Genomic DNA, 20,322 nt, shown 5'->3' on the forward strand with positions numbered 1-20,322 from the left:
ACTGGGAGACAATAACGTACTATCAGGCACAAGGTCTTCGAAAAATAATCTTTTCCTACATGTACCGTAGATTGTTACAATTTATATAATCCCAATTTCTCCCCTTATTAGATGTGTATTTTTTGGATGAGTTTTTAAAATTTCCACTCTCTGTTTACTCATCTACAATAAGAGAGCAATAATCCTGTACCTATCTCATAGTGTTATTATTTGCAAGTTTCAAATAAATTCTCTGAGAAACACAGCAGTTTTGGGTGCTTTTACTCTTGGAAGGTCTTTTACAGATTGTTCTCCACTGTTATTAGTGCTTTATTTGTTGTTGTCACATTTATTTTTATAAAGACCTATCGTGTGTTTACCTTATCCAGAGTCAAGAAGACTAAGCCCACCTCAAACTTAACACGTCTAGAGTCGAACTCTTAATCCCTGTGCACAACCTTTACCTTATTTCCCTGCCCAGTTGTCCTTATCTCAGTAAAGGGCAATGCCAACCAACTCATTATTCAACCAGAAACCTTGGAGTCATCCTCAATTAAAAAAAAAGTTTATTTATTTATTTATATTTATATTTATTTTATTATTTTTTTTGAGACAAATTCTCGCTCTTGTCACCCAAGCTGGAGTGCAATGGTGCGATCTCCACTCATGGCAACCTCCATCTCCCGAGTTCAAGAGATTCTCCTGCCTCAGCCTCCCGAGTAGCTGGGATTACAGGTGCCCACCACCACACCTGGCTAATTTTTGTATTTTTTTAGTAGAGACGGGGTGTCACCATGTTGGCCAGGCTGGTCTCGAACTCCTGACCTCAGGGCATCCACCCAGCTTAGCCTCCCAAGTGCTGGGATTACAGGTGTGAGCCACCGCGCCCAGCCAAAAAGTTTATTTTTTAATGATTATGCATGTTGTGAGTCATCAGCCATCCAATTATAAGTGACTGTTTCATCGAAGTCCTTCAGAATGATTTTTTAAAATTTAAATCACAAATGGCAGTATAACTTTTCTTTTCTTTTTCTTCTTCTTTTTTTTTTTTTTTTTTTTTTTGAGACAGAATCTTGCAGTGTCGCCCGGGCTGGAGTGCAGTGACATGATCTCGGCTCAGCTCACTGCCACCTCCATCTCCCAGGTTCAAGCGATTCTCCTTGCCTCAGCCTGCCAAGTAGCTGGGATTACAGGTGCCCGCCACCAGGCCCGGCTAATTTTTTTGTATTTTTAGTAGAGACTGGGTTTCACTATGTTGGCCACGCTGGTCTCGAACTCCTGACCTTGTGATCTGCCCGCCTCAGCTTCCCAAAGTGCTGGGATTACAGGCATGAGCCACTGCGCCCGACCAACATTTCTTTCTAGGACAGTCTTTACATTTCTTTTTTTTTTTTTTGCCATTTTGATCTAGGGGTGTTTAGTGATTTTTTAATTGTTAAAGACACAAACGAATCTATTAGTATTTGGTGAATGTGGATTTTCCTTTTTAGCAATTTCTTTTGATTCTACCTCTAAAATGTATCTTGAGAGCCCTCCAATTCTTTCCATCTTCATGGCCACCAGCCCAGTCCCAGCCACCATTAACTTTCACCTGATCAGAGCCACAGGCTCCCACCTGGTCTTCCCACCACCACTCATGAACATTACAATCCATTTCTCATAAAACATCAAAGGATAGTTGATTAATTTTCTTCCCTTCATTAACTCTTCTTATGCCTTTCCATTGTACCTTGAATGAAGTCCAAACTCCTTATCATAGTCTCTAAGGCCTTATGTGATTGGACTCCTGCTTACATCTCAGGGACGTTTCATATCAAACTTCCCTTTGCTCACTGTGCACCAAGAACATTCTGATCTTTCAGATCACTGAGCTTGCCCATTTTTATTCCACCTCAGGGTCTTTGAACTTACTGTTCTCTTTCAGCCTCTCCACAACCCCAACCCCACTCCTCCTTCTCTTCCTTTGAGTCTTAGCTTAAATGTCATTTTCCCAGGGAGACCTTTGTCAACCACCCAATATAAGTCAGTTGACTGCCCTCCCTATTACTTTTTAGGCTAATTTCATACTGTACTTTCTTCCTAATGCTTATCACACTGCGTGAATTTTCTTTGTTTATTTACTTTTGTCAGTATTCCTTGCTAGAAAATAAGTGCCAAAATTCTAGAATCACTTGTGTCTTGTTCACTGTCTTGTACCTATTATCTGACATGGTGTCTGTCCCATAGCAGGTACTCAAGACACCCCTCCATCTGGCAGGCTGGAAATTGAGCAGGGAGAATGAGGGAGACTGTTTCGGGTGGCCGAGATGATGGTCTGGCTGCTCTTCCTACCCAGGCATGGGCAAAGCCCAAGTCCTACAGGTGGGGAATGCATCAGCTTGGGCTCATGTACTTATGGTTCTTTTTTTCCACTGTGGGTGGGGAGGACCTACAAGATGTCAGAGGAAGCTGACCAGAGTCACCTACGCAAGTTCCCTTCACTGCCAAATGAATAAAAGGAAAAAGAAGATTGCAGCCAGGCACGGTGGTTTATGCCTGTAATCTCAGCACTTTGGGAGGCCAAGGTGGGTGGATCACCTGAAGTCAGGAATTCGAGACCAGCCTGGCTGGCCAACACGGTGAAACCCCGTCTCTACCAAAAATAAAAAAAAAATGAGCCAGGTGTGGTGGCATGAGCCTGTAGTCCTAGCTACTGAGAAGGCTGAGGCGGAAGAATTGCTTGGGCCCAGGAGGCAGAGGTTGCAGTGAGCCGAGATTGCGCCACTGCACTCCAGCCTAGGCTAGAGCGAGACTCCGTCTCAAAAAAAAAAAAAAAAAAAAAAAAAAAAAAAGAAGGTTGCTAACATCTTTAGGAGACATGTAGAAGGTAAACTGTAGAGGATTATGGATGGACTTGGAAACTAGTTTGCAGACTACTGTGGTAATCCAGCAGAGACAGAGAGGATGTGCTTTGGATGGGGTAGTAGCAGTAGAGATATAAGAAGTGATTGTATTTGAGATGTACCAGAAAGATCTTGTAACGATGTTATGTCATTCTTGCTACTTGATTTGATTTTTGTTCTATGAACTGAGGACCCCCATCCACTCTGCCCTGATCGTCTATTTACATTCTATGACGTTTATATATCTACAGGACTCTTGAGAAAGTTTCCTTTTTCTTTTTTTCTTCTTCCTCATTCTGTTGCCCAGGCTGGAGTGCACTGGTGTGATCATGGCTCACTGTAGCCTTGACCTCCTAGGCTCAGGGGACGGTCCTGCCTCAGCCTCCTTAGTTAGTAGCTGGGACTACGGGTTCATGCACCACATCTGGCTCATTTATGTATTTTTTGTAGAGACGGAGTTTCGTCATGTTGCCCAGGTTGGTCTTGAACTCTTGGACTCAAGTGATCCTCCTGCCTCTGCCTCCCAAAGTGCTGGGATTAGAATCTTGAGCCACCATGCCCAGCCAGGCAAGTTTCTTAAAACCTCCAAGGCTTAGGGTACTCATCTGTAAATTGCAGCAATATTGTGGTGTGGATTTCCTGGCAATACCAATGGGTAGCTTGGGAGTTTAGGTCTCCCCCGAATAATCTTCACTGGGCAGGCTTATTCTTAGTTATAGACAACTGACATCTTCTCAATATTTTGAAATTGCTGTGCAAATACAGATTCAAACAGCTATTTCTAGACACTGTATGGAAATTTGGAAGCAGCTATTGTGTGGATATGAAGAAAGTTATTTTAACACAACTTAAATCAACTAGCCTAGTGCTCTGATAGGCACTGGAAAATGTGACTTTCTAACACTTCCACCTTATTAATTATTGAAGAAATAATTAAAATGAAAACCAGAATTAATTTCTCACCCAAATTAAAAAAGATAGAAAACAAAACAAAATGAACAACTACAGAAACCCATGGGGACTTTGAGGCTTTGGTGAAATGACCACTCAGACAATGTTGATGGGTGTGTAAACTGGTATGAAATCCTTCATGTGAGTTGGTAATGTGTATTGGTCCTCAATGATATCCACACCTTTTGATCCAATTGCTCTGCTTCATGAGAATGTTATGTGGAATAATCCTAAAGTTGAAGAAACCTTTATGCTTATGAGGGATTTTTTGTTCCTTTTCTCTGGACCGTGAACCATGTATTTCCAAAGTATAAATAAATTTGCTCTCTGAGAAAAGATGCTGCCCAGGTGATGAGGGCCCCAGCCTCTCCAGATCCCCTTCCCAATTGCTCTGCTGTCCAAACCCAGTCCCCTTAGAAAGCTGCTAAGCCGCAGAAATGAGACTTGGCTGTCAGAGTCTGGGAAATAGTTGAGGAGAACCAGCCCACTCCCATCTCCTGCTGTGATTCTAGCACAGCTTGGGCCCAGCTCTGGCTGGCCCCAAGCTGGCCTGGTGCTCACCCTCTCTGTTTGACCATGCTCCAAAGTGAGGGGCAGGAGCCACAAGTCCCTGACCTGGCCACACCACATGGTCATGCCCTGGTGACTCCCGGTCCACTGCTCCCAGCTGCCATGAAGAGCCAGCCACCCAGGTCCCCTGAGCTACTGCCAAGAGTTAGTGGGGAGTGGCCTGCTTTCAAGCTGCTCCCCTTGGCTGGTCACTGCTGCCTCTGGGCCATAAAGTACTCCTCCTCCCCATTGTCATCTTCCTCCTGCTGGCCGCTTCAGGGCAGTGGCTCCAGGTGGGAACTGGAGCCCAGCCCCTTCAAGGGTTCAGAGCTGTCATCATCTCTGGAGTGCAGGACTTTGAGGATATTCCCAAGAGGCAGAGAAGGAAGCCCAGCCAGTTCAGGTGGCTGATCTGATCACCCAGCAGATGAGCTACCAACAGCAAAGTGCAGACTTCCTTCCAAATGCCAGCAATGGAGAGAGTGAGGCTGGAGGGTCTGGAGACCAGGAGGAACTCAGAGAAGTCCAAACCAAAGGTGAGACGCCCACCAAGGAAGAGGCTCCCAAGTACCCCAGGAGCAGCCCTGTATCCTGGAAATGAAATATTTCCCCAGATGTGGACAAATGGCAACTTTCACATACAGCAAAGAGAGGGAAAAGCCCCAGAAACGTGAGTGGCTGCAGGTGGAACGTACTGTCGATGGAGTCCTGGAAGCCAAGATCAGCCTTCTGCAGGAATGTCCGGGTGAGGGTTCAGCGAATTCCACCAATGAGCAAGGTCTCCAGCACCAAGGCGAAGCCCTCCACATTGGGCTGTGTGGACTTGAAGGTGAAGATGAAGAGACCCCTGGTGATGAGGAGGATCACAAGGATCAGTGCCATTGCAGCTTCTCCAGCTTGGAGATCAGAGAGAAGATTGACGATGAAGAGGACAGCTAAAGATTTGGTTATTGTGAAGCTCCAGTTGGACAACCGTATGTCAAGTACTGTTGCCAGTGCTGTGGGAGCCACTCTTCTGAGGTAGTAGGTCCAGCTCAGCACCACGAGGGTCTTGTGGCTGGATCATTCAACCAGCGCCCTTCATTGTGGAAGGCGATGCCTGCCAGTGCAGAAGCATAGTCAACATTGCCTTCCACACAAAGGTCACAAGAGGGCCCACCTCCCTATCCATGGAAGCTGCTACACCCTAGCTCCTGGATCAGTGGGGGCAGGCACCTCTCTTAAAGACAGTTTGCAGGAAGAGCCGATTGAGGTAGACTATGGCTTTCAACAAGAACGTCACCTGGCTAGAGAAGTCCTCTTCACCTCCATGATTCAGAACCATCAGCGGAGCCCCAGGCAGAGTTCTCACCAAAGGGGCTGGTAGCCTGAGCCAACCCCTTCAGCGGTTAACTGGGTGCAGGGCTCACAGGTCCCCAGGTCTGCTCTGACCAGGGTGCCTACTTTTAAAGGTTTTAAAGGTTTATTACATCATATACCTAATTTTTCAACAACAGCAAAGGAATTATAGTTCATTTGCCGGATCAGATGGGCTATTACCCAGCCATTAAACATGGTATATTTAAAGTGTAACATATACGAAAATATAATTTTTTTTTTTTTTTTTTTTTTTTTTGTAGAGACAGAGTCTTGATCTGTCATCTAGGCTAGAGTACAGTGGCACGATCTCGGCTCACTGCAACTTCCTTCTCCTGGATTCAAGCGATTCTCCTGCCTCAGCCTCCTGAGTAGCTGAGATTACAGGCACCTGCCACAACACCTGGCTAGTTTTTGTATTTTTAGTACAGATGGCGTTTCGCCATGTTGGACAGGCTGGTCTCGAACTCCTGACCTCAAGTGATCTGCCTGACTCAGCCTCTCAAAATGCTGGGATTATAGGTGTGAGCCACTGTGCCTGGCCGAAAATATACTTGTTTAATACAAATTAAAAAGCGGGCTGCAAAACTGTCCATATATATTGATTATAACCATATAGAGAAATCTGGGCAGATAAGATTGGAAATAGGCCAGGCGCGGTGGCTCACACTTGTAATCCCAGCACTTTGGGAGGCTGAGGCGGGCAGATCACTTGAGGTCAGGAGTTCGAGACCAGCCTGGCCAACATGGTGAAACCCTGTCTCTGCTAAAAATACAAAAAATTAGCCGGGTGTGGTGGTGGGCGCCTGTAATCCCAGCTACTTGGGAGGCTGAGGTAGGAGAATCGCTTGAACCCAGGAGGCAGAGGTTGCAGTGAGCTGAGATTGCGCCACCGTACTCCAGCCTGAGCAACAAGAGTGAAACTCCGTCTCAAAAAACTTAAAAAAAAAAGATTGGAAATAAAAATACTAAAAAAGCTTATAGTAGTTATATTTAGGTAGTATAATTATGAGTGACATGCCTCCTTCTTTCTAGCATTCTGAGTTTCCCTAACGATTATGCATTAATAGAAATGATTGATGTAGTATGCATTACTCACATATCTGGAGTGGGTGCTGGCTGTTGGCTAGAGTGATGAAGGTGACTGGATTACATGTCTCTGGAAGGGCATCCTGACCTTGTCCACAAGATGATGACCGCATGGGTCCCAGGAACAACCCCAAAGTGCAAGGACTTTCTTTTTTTTAATTATAGTTTTTAGCCAGGTGCAGTGGCTCACTCTTGTAATCCCAGCACTTTGGAAGGCTGAGGCGGCTGGATCACTTGAGGTCAGGAATTTGAGACCAGCCTGGACAACATGGCAAAACCCTGTCTCTACTAAAAATACAAAAATTAGCCAGGCGTGGTGGCACACGCCTGTAATCTCAGCTACTGGGGAGGCTGAAGCAGGGGAATCGCTAGAACCTGGGAGGCGGAGGTTGCAGTAAACTAGGATTGCACCACTGCACTCCAGTGTGGGCGACAGTGAGACTTTGTCTCAAATAAATAAATAAATAATAAATAAATAAATTATAGTTTTAGTGCTTAAGTCATTCTTTATATATGTGTAATAATTTTTTTTTTTGAGACAGAGTTTTGCTCTTGTTGCCCAGGCTGGAGTGCAATGGCGTGATCTCGGCTCACTGCAACCTCCGCCTTCCAGGTTCAAGCAATTCTCCTGCCTCAAGCCTCCCGAGTAGCTGGGATTACAGGCATGCACCACCATGCCTGGCTAATTTTGTATTTTTGGTAGAGACAGGGTTTCTCCATGTTGGTCAGGCTGGTCTCAAACTCCCGACCTCAGGTGATCCGCCTGCCTCAGCCTCCCAAAGTGTTGGGATTAAAGGCATGAGCCACTGTGCCTGGCCTATATGTATAATAAATTATATCTTATTCAGAAAAATGCATAAAATATTCTGTTTTACATTTAGTAAACATCATATAAAATTCTTTAGACTGGAGGCTCACAGTAATGAACAGACATTGGGCATTTCGTAGTCTCCCTGTGGTGCTCTACCCTGACTTCATTTGCCTTCTGTCATCAGAGGTGACCACTATCTATCATTCTGTGGATATTTTTTATGGCTTTACTATCCACTATTTATCACCAAGCAGTGTTTTATTTAATGTTGCCTCATTTGCACTTTCCATGAAAGGAAGTAAATGGATTGGCATCCCTTTGTTTTCTTCCCCCTAGGATATTTCACACCTGCTGGTGTCTGAGTCTTGGACAACCCAATTTGCTCATCCATTCCATTTATTATAGTATTTGGCTTTCTTTGATTTTATGTTCTTCTCTTATGAAAAATGTTACTCGAATCATACTTAAGTTTGCAAGTGCCTATACATAACAAATTTTCTACATTAGAGAAAATTTGCTGGGTTGTAGGTTCTGGGAAACTTCAAGATTACCAGTAATTTCTAATACAGTGTATGAGTTGACCCTTCCACCATTCTTGCACATGTGTCTATTTATTCCATATAATTGGCAACATTGGAACGATCTAATGTTTTAATGAATTATTTTTGTCTATCTAGTGTATGTGAAATGGGATCGTCTTGTGTTTTTATATTGGTTTTTACTAATTAACTATGAGGTTAATAAATTTTCATGTATAGTCTTTGAACTTCTGTGAAACAGTTTCCAGTCAATGTCTTACATTTAGTTCATTTGTTTGTTAGTTTCTCCCAATTTCCTTATATACTCTTATTATTTCTGTGCAGGTTTGCTGTGGACCTGCTTTCAACTCATCAAATACAAAGGAGTCCTATTGCTGGATCATAGTGTATAGTGTCTTTATTACTGCAGTGCAAGCACTTTCCAAGTGTCATGTTTGTTATTTCCCCATTGTCCAAAGCAAGTCACGTGGCCAAGCTCAAGGGTCAGAGTGAAGAGAACTACCCAAGGCAGGGATATAGGGAGGGGAATGATGGTACCATTTTGAAAACAGTCTATTGCAGTAATCATAGACCATAGTAGCTGCTCAGAATCAGGATGATTTAGGCTAGGAAATAAATAAAAATGGCCAGCCCATGGCTTCTGCGTCCCTCTAAGATAAAGTTCAAAGTCCTTAGCTGTGATACATGACTACCTGCTACATGTTATCTCACTATAATGCCTTCTCCCCACCTCAAAACTATAGAGAATGGGCACACAGAGCTTTTTTAATGGGGAATGCACCTTGCTGTTTCACACCCTGTATCGTTGCTCCTGCTGGTTCAACTCGCATATAATCCCCCACCCTGAGTCCCACAGACTAACCCACCATTGATCTTTGAACATCTTTAGAGACACAACAGGATTTACCTCCTCAAAGAAGCCTACCCTCTGCTTTGGATAGAATTGAACATTCATTTCTTTGGAAGTCATAGAGCCACATGCAGTTTTTTTCGTTTTTGTTTTTTGAGACAGGGTCTTGCTCTGTCACCCAGGCTGGAGTGCAGTGGCGTGATCACAGCTCACTGCAGTCTCAACCTCCTAGGCTCAAGTGATCCTCCCTCCACAGCCTCCTGAGCAGCTGGGACCACAGGCACGCACCACCATGCCTGGCTAAATTTTTATTTTTAACATCTTGCTATGTTGCCCAGGCTGGTCTCGAACTCCTGGACTCAAGCAATCCTCCCGCCTCGACCTCCCAAGGTTCTAGGATTACAGGTGTGAGCCACGGTGCCAGCCCAGATTTTTAATTTTGCACCTAAATAACTTTAGTGCTCATTTGTTAACGTGCCCATCTCCCTTTTGGTAGACTCTAAGATCCTCAAAGGTAGGGACTATATCTTTCTTATATTCATATTTTCCTTCCTTCCTTCCTTCCTTCCTTCCTTCCTTCCTTCCTTCCTTCCTTCCTTCCTTCCTTACTTCCTTGATGGAATCTTGCTCTGTCATACAGGCTAGAGTGCAGTAGCGTGATCTTGGGTCACTGCAACCTCCGCCTCCCAGGTTCAAGCAATTCTCCTGCCTCGGCCTCCTGAGTAGCTGGGATTATAGGCGCCCACCACCATGCCTGGTTAATTTTTGTATTTTTAGTAGAGACGGGGTTTCACCATGTTGGTCAGGCTGGTCTCGAACTCCGGACCTCAGGTGATCCGCCCACCTCGACCTCCCAAAGTGTTGGGATTACAGGCGTGAGCCACTACGCCCGGCCAGTATTTTCATGCATGGATAGTTGTTCAAATTGATGTTTTGGCAGAGGTGGTGGTGGGGCAGTCATTGGAGAGTCCTATTCCACCATCTTGCTCCAACTTCCCCCATTTTATTTGCTTTGTGAAACAACAAGCTTGAAATACTGAAAACTTCATAGCAAACTTTGTGAGAAAGAAACCTACTACTACTTAACACTGAAAACAGAAATATATAGCTTTGGGCCAGGCACAGTGGCTCATGCCTGTAATCCTAGCAGTTTGGGAGGCTGAGGTGGGTGGATCACCTGAGGTCAGGAGTTGAAAACCAGCCTGGCCAATATGGTGAAACCCTGTCTCTACTAAAAATACAAAAATTAGCTGGGCCGTGGTGATAAGTGCCTGTAATCCCAGCTACTCGGGAGGCTGAGTCAGGAGAATTGCTTGAGCCTGGGAGGCGGAGGTTGCAGTGAGCCGAGATCGCACCACTGCACTCTAGCCTGGGCAACAGAGTGAGACTCTGTCTCAGAAAAAAAAAAAAAAAAAAAGAAATATATAGCTTTGCAGCCCTGACAGAAACAAAACTCAGCTTGACATATTAAATGTAGAAATCATTACGTAGGTAGAAAATTTTAAACTTTGTCAAGTTTCTTTAGAATGGACACCCATTAAGAGTTATAACAACATTTAAATTCAGAAAATCAATCATCTCAAAAAATTTTAACAGCTTAAATATTTTTCATAATTATGTTTGTGAAAGAAATGGAAACAAAAAGCCCAGGAAGCAGGGTGATACTATTGCTAGTTATAATTTCTATTTTTAACACCCTAAATGTCTTAGTTCTCATTTCTTCTTGCATTTCAGCTTGTGGTTGGCTTTGCAAAGCTAACATTTTCTTTGGTGACAGTTTTTAAAACATAAGCCAGAAGACTTTGGTCAGGAGCTTCCCCATTCCATAGAACATCTGAGAACTTAAAAAAAATGGTATTTAAATTGGACTAAGAAGATAAAGTAATGTGATATTTTGATAGGTGCTTATTTTTGTTTTGTTTGTTTTTAACTTCTGGACCTATCCCAATGTTTTCCAGGATCCTCAGAACATATGGGTGGCCTTTTCTTTTAAAAATATATATAAACCCGGCCGAGTGTGGTGGCCCATGCCTGTAATCAGGCTGAGGTGGGAGGAACACTTGAGCTCAGGAATTTGAGACCATTCTGGGCAGCATAGTGGGACCCTGTCTCTATAAAAAATAAAAAATTAGCCCAACATGGTGGTGCATGCCTGTGGTCCCAGCTACTTGGGAGGCTGAGGCAGGAGGATCACTTGAGCCTGGGAGTTTGAGGCTGCACTGAGCTATGATCATGCTACTGCACTCCAGCCTGGGTGACAGAGCAAGATACTGTCTCTAAGAAAAAAAAAGTGGGGGGAGGGTGGTGTTTTTTAAATTACAGTCTCTTTCAGCAGGAAAATAAAAGCTTTCCCAGAAGCGTCCTAGGAGAATTCTTCCCTTCATTTTGTTGGCCAGTGTTGGGTAACGTGGCCATTATTAGATGCAGGGGGTCTGGTAAAGTGGATAAGAGGAGCATAATAGCTAATGTCAGATTGTTCCCTAAATAAAATGGGAGTTGTATCAATAAACAGAAGGTTTGTGGAGGAGGTGGGGATGAGATGGCAGTTAGGCAGGCAAAGTACATCACCTGCCATGATGCAATATTTGTGTAGCTAAAAACTTGTAATGCAGTTAGATAGAATGAATATGTTCTAGTGTTCCACAGCACAGCAGGGTGACTGTAGTTAATGATATAGTGTGGATACTTGTTCCCACACAAGTCTCATGTGGAATTGTAATCCCCAATGCTGGAAGTGGGGCCAGTGGGAGGTGATTGGATCATGGGGGCAGATCCCTCATGAATGGCTTAGGCCATCCCCTTCATGATATGTGAGCTCTTGCTCTGAGTTCACATGAGATGCTTTGTTTAAAAGCATGTGGCTGGCCGGGTGTGGTGGTTCACTCCTGTAATCCCAGCACTTTGGGAGGCCGAGGCAGGTGGATTGCCTGAGCTCAGGAGTTCGAGACCAGCCCGGGTAACATGGTGAAAGCCCGTGTCTACTAAAATACAAAAAATTAGCTGGGTGTAGTGGCATGTGCCTGTAGTCTCAGCTACTTGGGAGGCTGAGACAGGAGAATTGTTTGAACCCGGGAGATGGAGGTTGCAGTGAGCCCAAATTGCACCACTGCACTCCAGCCTCAGTGACAGAGCGAGACTCCTTCTCCAAAGAAAGAAAAAAGCATGTGGCAACTCTCTCCCAACTCTCTCTTGCTTGCTCCTGCTTTTGCCATGTGACATGCTTGTTCCCCCTTCACCGTCTGCCATGATTGAAAGCTCCCTGAGGTTTCACTGGAAGCCAAGCAGATGCCAGCACCATGCTTCCTGCAGAACCGTGAGCCAATTAAACCTCTTTTCCTAGTCTCAGGTATTTCTTTATAGCAATGCAAGAACAGCCTAATACAGTTAACAGTAATTTATTTTATACTTCAAAATAGCTAGAAGAGATTTGAAGTGTTCCCAATACAAAGAAATGATAAATATTTGAGGTGATAGATACCCTGATTTGATCATTACACGTTGTATGTATGTATCAAATACCTAAATACCCTGATTTGATCATTACACATTGTATGCGTGTATCAAAATATCACATGGACCCATCCCATAAATAAGTGCAATTATTGTGATCAATAAAAATGTTTTGGTTGGGCGTGGTGGCTCAAGCCTGTAATTTCAGCACTTTGGGAGGCTGAGGCTGGTGATTCACTTGAGCACAGGAATTTGGGACCAGCTTGAGTAATGGCGTAACAGTCCCTACAAAAATTACAAAAATTAGCTGAGTGTGATAGCATGCACCCAGCTACTCAGAAGGCTGAGGTGGGAGGATCACTTGAGCCCAGGAGGTGGAGATTGCAGTGAGCAAAAATCTCACCACCGCACTCCAGCCTAGGTGACAGAGCAAGACCCTGTCTGAAAAAAGTTTTAATGGTAAATTACATTTGAATATCAGTCAAAATGGTGACAGCAATTATTCTATAGTCCCTTACTACTAAAGTGGGCTCCCTGGTGAGCAGAATGGGTGTACCCTGAAAGCGTTAGAAATGCAGAATCAGGGTCCACCCTCGACCTACTGAATTAGAATTTGCAGTTTAACAAGAACTCCAAGTGATTCCTATGCACACTAAGGTTTGAGATGTTCCGGCTGAGGTGACTCAGTACAATATGCCTAAAATACTCTAGATCAGGCAAATTGCTATTGTGAAATAGGGACAAATTGGCATCAGTACTCAAAAGCACAGAAAATAAAAGTTCAAATATAAGAACAGTGGGCAAAAATCAGAAAACTTTGAAATGTTGTAATGTGAGCATAATGCAATGGATACAGGAGAAGAAAAGAGATTATTTTTTCGGTCAAGTGGAATGAGACTCACCTGATGGCCATTGTATCACACCCTAACGTCATATTTATGATTACATTCAGTAATACTAAGTTCCTTATAGCATATAAAAGTGCCATTTAATAAGTCTTCACCAGCAAAGACGGAATAATCAAGCATTCAAACTGATTAATCCTTAAGTACAAAGATGAAGCTAGTGTCACCAGTGATAGCCAACATGAAAGTTAGATGAACTGCTGTAAACCTACCTCATAAGACCACGACTTCCTCTCTGTAAGATTTTAATTCTTTATTGAAACACTTTGTAGTGGGTGAAAATGAAGTTTTCTCATTTATCTTTTAATGAGCTCTTACAGTATATTTTATGCCAATCATTCTAAAGTATTTTAAGACTCATTGATTATTAATTATTGATTATGCTTGTTGCCTCAGCCTCTTTTTTTCAGAATAGAAATACTAATGATTTTCAATGTTGCCCCAGGCTAGAGTTCATTTAAAAGCAAATACATTGGTTTTTTTGAAACATTATTTATAATAGACCATAGTCTATAGTGGTCATGCTTGTGGTGAAACTGCTTATAGTACATACATACCCCAAAGTTGGAAGTAAAACGCTAGAGTCAGCATTTTACTTTGGGAAGGTTATACCAATTTATGTCAGCAAGCATATTTGCTTTTTAACGGTGAAACTGGACCAGCATAGAAAGCTATTTTGGCTAAATGTATTGCTTGAATTGATCTGTTTCATCACAGAACTCTTCCAGGCAGCAGACTTGGAGAACTGCTTCTTTAAGGGAAATTAATGCAGGCTGTAAAAAAAAAAGGCAGATAGAAGGCATTAAAAACAGACACTTCATGAAAGAAGACATAGGAATGTCCAAGAAGTACATGTAACAGTGCTCATCATCGTTAGTTATCGCGGAAATGGAATTAAAACCCAGTTGAGATACCACTATGTGGCTAAAATTTTGAAAAGCTGACGATGCCAAGTAATGGCAACAATGTGGAGCAACTGGAATTTTCTTGAACTGCTGGTAGGAACTTAAAATGGTACAACATGGATCACCTGAGGTCAGGAGTTTGAGACCAGCCTGGCCAACATGGCAAAACCCTGTCTCTACTAAAAATACAAAAATTAGCCAGGCGTGGTGGTGGGCACCTGCAATCCCAGCTACTTGGGAGGCTGAGGCAGGAGAATCACTTGAACCCAGGAGGTGGAGGATGCAGTGAGCTGAGTTCTATAGTGCCACTGCACTCCAGCCTGGGCGACACAGCAAGACTCTGTCACAAAAAAAAAAAAAAAGGTACAACAATTTTTGTCAGTTTCTTATAAAGTTACACCTACATCTACCCTAGGACCCATGAATTCCACGCCTAGGTATTTTCTCATGAGTCATGAAACCATTTGTCAAAAACAAACAAACGAACAAACAAAAAACCTCGCACAAAAATGTTCATTAGCAACTTTCTTCCTAAGAGCCCCAAACTGAAAACAACTCAAATATCCATCAGCAGGAGAATTAATAATCAAATAGCAGCATATTGATACAATGGAATACTACTGAGTAATAAAAAGGAAATAAATAGGACACATGCAACAACATGAATGAGTCTCAGAAACATCATGTTGAATGAAAAAAGCCATTCTGTCAGAGTCCATGTAAGTGAAATTCTAGAACAAGCAAAACTAACCTATAGTGATAAAATCCAGAAAGTAATTGGAGGGACTTGCAGGGGTGGGGAAGGTAGGTACATGGGGATTGACTGGAAAGAGGCAAAAGGGACCTCTAAGATGGAAGAAATAGTCTACATCGGCCTGGCCCAGTGGTTCAAGCCTAAAATCCCAGCATTTTGGGAGGCCAAGGCAGGTGGAACGCTTGAGCCCAGGAGTTTGAGACCAGTCTGGGCAACATGGTGAAACTCGTCTCTACAAAAAATACAAAAAATTAGCCAGGAATGGTGGTATGCACGTAGTCCCAGCTACTCTGGAGGCTGAGGTGGGAGGATCACTTGAGCCCAGGAGGCAGAGGTTGCAGTAAGCTATGATGGTGCTGCTGCACTCCAGCTTGGGTGACAGAGCAAGACCCTGTCTCAGAAAACAAAAAATGAAATATTCTAGGTCTTGATTTTGGTATCAGTTACACAAATACATAATTGCCAAGACCCATAGAACTGTATACTTAAGATCTATGTAGGTCAGGTGCAGTGGCTCACGCCTGTAATGCTAGCACTTTAGGAGGCCGAGGTGGGCAGATCACTTGAGGTCAAGAGTTTGAGACCAGCCTGGGCAACATGGGGAAACCCCGTCTCTACAAAAAATACAAAAATTATCTGGGCATGGTGGCATGCACCTGTGGTCCCAGCTACTCGGGAGGCTGAGGTGGGAGGATCAATTGAGCCTGGGAGGTCAAGGCTGCATGAGCCGTGTTCATACCACTGCACTCAAGCCTGGGTGACAGAGCGAAACCCTGTTTCCAAACAAACAAACAAACAAACAAAATAAAACAAAACAAAAACTATATATGTTTTATGTCAATTATACTTCAATTTAAAAAGTAAGACCCTCCTTTTGTCCCCACCCTGCCAAAGAGGATGTCTGCCCAGACAACCTAACTAGTGCAAAAAATTCTGTTTCAGCTAAGTCCCTCCAGGTAAGACATAAGTTCTGTTGGACTTGAACTCCAGGTAGGAATTAACCAACATGCACTATGGCTCTGTCCTTTCTGAACCTGAGGATCCTGTGGTTTAACTAACTTACTCTGGTGTTTTAGTAAAAGCTGCCTTTCCTACCTCAATTTTTATTTTCCTTTTCTGTCTTAGCTTTTCTGGTCTTTTGACTACAAACATTTGTTGATAAGGCATGATATATATGAAAAAAAATTTGTTGTCTTTTTTGAGACTTATTCCATCTCTTTTTTAAAAAGAAAGCACAATGGTGTGTTTGACTTTTCTTTTCTTTCTTTCTTTCTTTTTTTTTTTTTTTTTTGAGATGGAGTTTCACTCTTGTTGCTCAGGCTGGAGTGCAATGGCGTGATCTCGGCTCACCGCAACCTCCACCTCCCGGGTTCAAGCGATTCTTCTGCCTCAGCCTCCCGAGTAGCTGTGATTACGGGCATGCAACACCACACCCAGCTAATTTTGTATTTTTAGTAGAGACAGTGTTTCTCCACGTTGGTCAGGCTGGTCTTGAACTCCCGACCTCAGGTGGTCCGCCTGCCTTGGCCTCCCAAAGTGCTGGGATTACAGGCGCGAGCCACCGCGCCCAGCCCTTTTCTTTCCTTTTTTTTTTTTAGAGACTGTGTCTCACTCTTTGCCCTGGCAGGAGTGCATTGGTGCCATCATAGCTCACTGCAGCCTCGACCTCCCAGAGCTCAAGTGATCCTTCCACCTCAGCCTTCTTAGTAGCTGGGACCACAGGTACGCGCCACCAAGCCCAGCTAACTTTTTTTGTTTGTGTTTTAGTAGAGACGAGGTCTCCCTGTGTTGCCCAGACTGGTCTCAAACTGCTAGGCTCAAGTGATCCTCCCTCCTTGGCCTCTCAAAGTGCTGGGATTACAGGCATGAGCCATTGTGCTTGGCCGTGTTTTACTTTTCTAACTGCCAAATTTGATCCAGTGCAGTTACTTAATTAGATTAGATTACTGTTTATATTAAACTCAAATAACGATTAAATTGAACAATTTCATGACAAGAGCTCACAAATGAAATCAGCCGAAATCAGCTAGTGCTTGTCTTAACCTATCCTTGGCTGCGTATGCTGCCTCATCATCAGAGGGCGTACAAGGCTGAGCTGACAGATGAATGACCCCTGTTAATGGAGTACAGATAGTTCACAGAAGCCAAATGTGATCAGCAGCACTTGCAAATGTCTCTCTTTCAATGCTGCTGCATGGCAAGAACACAGGTGGTGTCCTCAAGAGGTCTCCCTCTATGCTGTTTGACCTCCACATCACACTCTTCATCTGCAGCTTCAGAATCCAAGGTCTATCCAGATGACAGGATATTTTTTAAAAAAACTTTAAAAATAGAGATATAACATACATACAGTTGTGGCAGCTAGTCAGCAAAGATGGCTCCAATCTTCATGCTGTGGCAGTCCCCTCCCACATTGAGTCAGGCTGGCCCATGACTTGAGTTAAACAAGAGAATGTGGCAGAAGTGACCCTGGGCCAGTTCTGGGCCTGGCTTTTAGAAGCATTGGTAGGTTCTGGTTCCTTTCTCTTGGAACACTTGTTTTTGGGAGCCCTGTCAGTTTGGATCCTCCAAGAAACAAACACCAAGACTGAATTATATGTGCAGGAGATTTATTAGGAGAAATGTTACGGAAGGATAAAGGGCCCCTGGCCAAATGCACCAATCTTATATTAGGTTGGTGCAAAATTAATTGAGGTTTTTGCCATTACTTTCAACGGCAAGAGCCACAATTACTTTTGCATCAACCTAATACAGCTCAGTGAATGTTTACATATACAAATCCATACATAAAGATCACTTGGGGCCAAGCGTGGTGGCTCACACCTGTAATCCCAACACTTTGGGAGGCCAAGGCGGGTGAATCACCTGAGGTCAGGTGTTCGAGACCAGCCTGGCCAACATGGTGAAACCTCGTCTTTATTAAAAATACAAAAATTAGCCAGGTGCGGTGGTGCATGCCTGTAGTCCCAGCTACTCGGGAGGCTGAGGCATGAGAATCGCTTGAATCCAGGAGATGGAGGTTGCAGTGAGCTGAGGTCGTGCCACTGCACTCCAGTCGAGGGGACAGGGTGAGATTCCATCTCAAAAAAAAAAAAAATCAATCGGATCAAGATATAGAACATTTACAACAACCTAGAATGTTCCCTCCTGGTCCCTCCCCAGTCAATGCCACTCCCCGACATAGAGGTAGCCACTCTCCTGAGTTCTATTGCCATATATTAGTTTTACACATTCTTGAACTTCACTTAAATGGAACGGTACAGTACCTACTTTTTAGTGTCTGTCTTCTTTCACTTACTGTTGTGTCTGTGACTCATCCACATGGTTGGGTGCAACAGGAATTTGTTCCTTTTTTTTTTTTTTGAGACAGAGTCTCGCTCTGTCACCAGGCTAGAGTGAAGTGGTGCAATCTCGGCTCACTGCAACCTCTGCCTCCTGGGTTCAAGTGATTTTCCTGCTTCAGCCTCCTGAGTAGCTGGGACTACAGGCGTGCGCCACCATGCCCAGCTAATTTTTGTACTTTTAGTAGAGATGGAGTTTCACCATGTTGGTCAGGATGGTCTCGATCTCTTGACCTCGAGATCTGCCTGCCTCCGCCTCCAAAAGTGCTGGGATTACAGGTGTGAGCCACTGCGCCGGGCCAAATTTGTTCTTTTTTTTTTTTTTCTTTTATTATTATTATTATTATTATACTTTAGGTTTTATGGTACATGTGCGCAATGTGCAGGTAAGTTACATATGTATACATGTGCCATGCTGGTGCGCTGCACCCACCAACTCGTCATCTAGCATTAGGTATATCTCCCAATGCTATCCCTCCCCCCTCCCCCCACCCCACAACAGTCCCCGAAGTGTGATGTTCCCCTTCCTGTGTCCATGTGTTCTCATTGTTCAATTCCCACCTATGAGTGAGAATATGTGGTGTTTGGTTTTTTGTTCTTGCGATAGTTTACTGAGAATGATGATTTCCAGTTTCATCCATGTCCCTACAAAGGACATGAACTCATCATTTTTTATGGCTGCATAGTATTCCATGGTGTATATGTGCCACATTTTCTTAATCCAGTCTATCATTGTTGGACATTTGGGTTGGTTCCTTTATTGCTGTGTAGTTTTCTATTTGTATGAATATACCATACTGCGTTTACCTATTGCCCTGTTGTAGATGTTTCTGGGTTTTGGCTCTTATAAATACAGCTGCTTTAAACATTCTTATATAAGTCTCTGGACAGACATGTGCACCATTTTCCTCGGGTCTATATCTAGCAGTTGGATTTTTGGGTCGTGGGATGGCATATGTTTAGCTTCAGTAGATAATACCAAACTGATTGAATATTTTGTAAATAGATTTCTATTTAGTTTAATAAATGATAATGACAACTCAGGGGCATTTAAGTAAGAGCCCCCCTGCTTACTTGTCTTTCTCACCCACTTGACTTAAAGCTCCATGGTGGCATGAATCATATCTATCTTCTTTTAAAAAGTTTTTATTTTTATTTGTTTATTTTTAATTTTTTTTTCAGCTAGTCAAAATGAAGCAGTGGGAGTGGAGAAAGAACAAAGACATCCATAACTAATTGTGATCACGTCGTTGTAAACACCACTGCACTTGGACCAGCCTATCTTCTTCATGTAGTGCAGTGTATGTGGTGCCTATTTGTTGAAAAAAAAAAAGAGTATAGGCTGGGTATGGTGGCTCATGACTATAATCCCAGCATTTTGGGAGGCCAAGGTGGGAGGATCACTTGAGCCTAGGAGTTTGAGACCAGCCTGGGCAGCAAGTGAGATCTTGTCTCTACAAAAATATTTTAAAATAAGCAGGATGTGGTGGTGTGTGCTTATAGTCTCTACAAGGACTATAAGCTACTAGGGAGGCTGAGGTAGGAGGCTACTAGGAGGCTTGCTTAAGCCTGGGAGGTCAAGGCTACAGTGAGCTGTGATTGTGCCACTGCTCTCCGCCTAAGCAACAGAGTGAGACCATGTCTCAAAAAAAAAAAAAAAAAAAAGTATAAATAAGGTGTCATTGTTTAACACTGAGAAATATATACTTCTGACTGGATTTTAGGTACTATGGTGAGCAAATGGAGGAAAAAAGACTAATTTTTTTTTCTGGACCTTCCAAAGGTATTATTCATAATCATTTTTTCCCAGAAGTGACAGTATTTATAACCATTTGACTCTACGTGTATGAAGGGGTTTTCTAAACTTTCTACTAGATTTCAGTATTGTGGAGACACGTCCAGAGTAAAATGATTAAGTCCTTAGAGTAGGGCTGTTTAATAATTAAGTCTTTAGAGTAGAG

The 20,322-nt window shown here is 43.3% G+C and overlaps 1 pseudogene; it reads right to left on the minus strand.

The window, feature by feature from the left end:
* Nucleotides 1-4,570: 4,570 nt before the first annotated feature.
* On the minus strand, nucleotides 4,571-13,369 carry LOC100443732 (solute carrier family 35 member C2-like; annotated as a pseudogene).
* Nucleotides 13,370-20,322: the final 6,953 nt, after the last annotated feature.

Source organism: Pongo abelii, chromosome X (genome assembly GCF_028885655.2).
Source record: "Pongo abelii isolate AG06213 chromosome X, NHGRI_mPonAbe1-v2.0_pri, whole genome shotgun sequence".
Classification (NCBI taxonomy): domain Eukaryota; kingdom Metazoa; phylum Chordata; class Mammalia; order Primates; family Hominidae; genus Pongo; species Pongo abelii.